Here is a 4,059-nt window from a genome sequence, read left to right as displayed (position 1 = left end):
GTAATACATAACCCACTCAGTGACAACAAAATTTAGTTCTTCCCAGCCTATTCCTCAAGAGTATTTGCTTATTTATTTCATGCACATAATTTTTTCTCATTGAAATAAGGTGCTTCACTGATATTTTATTCTTATACAATCTGTACTTCATTGGACTAATACATATTCAATAATATTTTAATTAAATTCTGTAATATTTTTCTCTCTCAAAGTAATTACACCAATGTCTGTTAAGTAACCTTTTTGCTGCATATGCCTATTGTTCTTTATTTCTTATGGCTCCATTTTCTCACTCTTGGCTTAAAATTCTCAACTGCCAGTCATTGTGATTAAGGAGCATGATTATGGGCTTTGGAGTGAATCACAACTGTTCTTGAATTCCAGCTCCATTTACAAGGTATGTGACCTTGGGCAGATGACAAAACTTCTATGAGTCTAAATTTTCTCAATAGAAATAAGGTGTGATGTCAGCTTCATGGGTTACCACAAAGTTCACAGATTTTTCTGTTCAGACCTTGGACAAAGTCTTAAACCCCAGGTCCATTCTTTTTGATTTTCCTTCCATCTCTCCCTTTCCTTTCTCCCTCCATCCTTTCCTTCCCACTTCCATCCCCGCATTATAGCAAACGAAACCTAAAGTGTCCATTGGTGGTATCGTTGGTTGCTTTTGGGGATGTCTTTCCCCAACCTGAGTTGAGTTGGACACAAATTCTCCAACCATTAGGCTATTTTATAATCTAAAGGACAAGGCTTTTTTTACTCTAAAGCAAATCACTTCATAAAAGTAGATGAGAAAACACAAATAGGTCACAGGAACATTGGAAAGCTATAATTATAGTTTTATAGTTTTTTGTTATTTTGTTAATAGTTTTCGTACCTGTTCTAGAGATACCAACTCATTTCCTTTCTTACCATTTTGAAGTCTATATTAGACTTCTGTTTTCAGCTTTCCTTTCTAAAGGTAGAATTTTTCAGATTGTACTCCTTCTTTAATTTTACTCAGGGAATGAAACAGACATTCTAACCCATCATATTAGACGTATCCTGATCAGTCATCAGTCACCTCTTATTTCTAATGGGGTCTAGGCATTCTTGAGAATCTCTGCACAGTGTACCTTCCACCTCAACAGACCACTCCAAAGGATCATTACCCTTCATCCTCATGGGATTGAACAAGACAGCATGTTGTCTATATGGCATTTTGCCAGGGTCATAGTATGTCGTCAGGAAATGTTAGTTTTCCCTTTCCCTCATTCCAAAGTGGGAGGAGAACAGAAACTGTCACCAATTCCATGTAAAGAAAATTATTAGTGACTAATTCTGTGAACTAATTTATATTATAGTTTAATTTAGCTTTCATACCACTTTTCCACGTGCATCTGACTGCTCTAAGGTGGGCTTTTACTACCTCTACTTTTTGGGAAGCTTTACTGCTAGCACCTTCCCTTACCTGCATTTTTTATTCATTTTTTTCTTGATATTTTTTTTTTTTCTGTTTGAACTTATCACTTGACTATGCCTTTTTCTCTCTTTTCTATATAGTCTTCAAGATGCCACTTTGCCTAAAATATCAATCTTGTGGTTTGTATACAGCTCTTGTACATTGGTAAGAGTTCTCCATGATTTTCTATCCTCATCTCAATACATTTATTCTTGGGTTTTATGAGCCAGGAACAGCTGAATCACATCAACCCATATGAACATCAGGGTTGCTTTATCAACTTTCCCTCATATATTCTCCCACAATTGGCCCACGATGCTATATGCCATGCAGGTAGAATGATAGAGCCCTAACGAGAGTAATTATAGCCACATCTTTCAAAACTAAACAGCTGTGTTATATTCAAACTCCATTACATATAAATGAGAAAGCTTGCATTTGGACACTTGTCTGTGTTTTGCTTCCAGGGAGTATCTAGATACCCAACTCTTTGCTCATTTATGAAGACATTCTGCCTTTAAAAACATTTAGATAGGAAAATTTTGCTGCAGCTATTACAAAAGTTGAAATTGAAGCCAAAACATTCAAGCCAACATTCATGCAAGTATATCCTTTGCTGTACAGTTAGAATTTGGAATAATTACGTCACTTATGAAAGATAGTGTGTTCCAAATGGTACTGTATAAATTTCCATTTGCTATTGTATAGAATCAGTTAAATGATAGTTAAAATTGAGCAAGTTAGCTAAATTAAGAATAGGGGGACTATAACATTGTTAAAGCATTTTGTCATTTTAAATCCTAAATTTTCATGTTTCCCTAGCAGCAGAGGTCATTGGCATTATAATATTTTCTTTTGTCCCCTTGGGTTGTTGCTGCCATCAAAATTACATCATTTTAAAGAGCTCTAAGCAGCTGAGAAGCTCAACAAATGACCTGTAGCTTCTTCTACTGTTATTACATGTTGAAGTGGAAATCAGTTCCTTGCGTCAAATTTTCTAGTATGAAAAGAAAAAATTTATCTTTTGTCAAAGTAACTAAGAAAATCACTAAAGAGCCTATATAACTTTAGTCTTATTAGACACTCATTGGAATATCTTTAGTGAGATTCAGAGAGAAAGTAAGAGAAAATGTTAAGAACTGGTTTATATAGATTCTGGTCCCTCAGAGGGAGGTTAGCACTTTATATTAGGAAGTCTAGTTATCACTTTATGTATTCTTAGAAACTTAAAAATGTAGGACAGAACTACTGAAAGAGCCATGACATTCTATAATTTGGATAGTAAAAGAAAATATATCTGAAGGATCTGGGATTCTTTCATGTTCAAATAGTGCCTTAGAACTAGTGGTGAAGAGAGACCATAAAGATTCAGTGGAATTTCTCTCTTATTAAGCATGCTGCATTTCTTTATATTCCTTCACATGTTGTTCTTCAGTGCTTCTGTTATCAGAATTCTGTTCCATAGATGAAGGCACTTTCCTACCCTCTCATTGAGCTCAGCAAGATTTTTTTTGCAACTTGTGATTTTTTTAGTTGTTTTGATTTTATTTACATTTAATTTGCTAACATATAACACCCAGTGCTCATTCCATCAAGTGCCCTCCTTAGTGCCCATCCCCCAGTTACCCCACCCCCCACCCTTCTGTTTCCCAGAGTTAGGAGCCTCTCATGGTTTGTCTTCCTCTCTAATTTTTCCCCACTCAGTTTCCCTACTTTCTCTTATAGCCCCTTTCAGTACTTTTTTATATTCCACATGAGTGAAACCATATGATAATTGTCTTTCTCTGATTGACTTATTTCACTCAGCACCATACCCTCCATTTGTCAAAGCAAATGGTAGGTATTCATCACTTCTGTTGACTAATATTCCATTGTGGGTATATATAGATATAGATATAGACATAGACATAGACATAGATATAGATATAGATATAGATATATAGATCTACATCTGTATCTTTGGGGTAAATACCCAGTAGTGCAATTGCTGGGTCATAGGGTAGCTCTATTTTTATCCTCTTGAGGAATTTCCACACTACACCAGCTTGCATTCCCATCAACAGTGCAAGAGGGTTCCTCTTTCTCCACATCCTTGCCAATATTTGTTGTTTCAAAAATATGGAAGGCTTCATGAATTTGCATGTCATCCTTTGCACAGGGGCCATGCTAATCTCTGTATTGTTCCAATTTTAGTATATGTGCTGCCGAAGTAAGCACAACTTGCAATTTTTTTTGTATAAGAAAGCTTGTTATTAAGTCTACTTATGAGACATAAACAAACATGATTTTACATTTATACAAAACTTGTAATTGAAAATGTGAAAGTGTGACACTAAGGGTAAACCTCCCATGAACCTATTTTTAGACTGTTCATGAATCTTAAAATGAAGAGGTACCCCTGCCATGATGAGTACCGAATGTTGTAAAGAATTGTTAAATCATATATTGTACACCTGAAACTAATATACCACTGTATGTTAACTGTATTGGCATTAAATTAAAAATATGCAATAAAATTAAAGAAAAAGATATATCCTCTTTCCCTTCCCCAGTGCTTAATCGTGGGAACTTTCTAGTCACAAAGACTAGCAAAATGAATTTGTTCATGATCCCTTCTT

General features: G+C 35.2%; 1 non-coding gene across 1 annotated transcript; it reads right to left on the bottom strand.

Moving 5' to 3' along the window:
• Positions 1-3,553: 3,553 nt before the first annotated feature.
• Positions 3,554-3,658, bottom strand: LOC119867118. The gene has a single exon (XR_005382488.1). It is a non-coding gene; the product is annotated as a U6 spliceosomal RNA (small nuclear RNA).
• Positions 3,659-4,059: the final 401 nt, after the last annotated feature.

This window comes from Canis lupus, chromosome 31 (assembly GCF_011100685.1).
Source record: "Canis lupus familiaris isolate Mischka breed German Shepherd chromosome 31, alternate assembly UU_Cfam_GSD_1.0, whole genome shotgun sequence".
NCBI lineage: Eukaryota > Metazoa > Chordata > Mammalia > Carnivora > Canidae > Canis > Canis lupus.
Note: the sequence above shows the minus strand (reverse complement) of the source record. Positions and strands in the feature narration are given on the sequence as shown.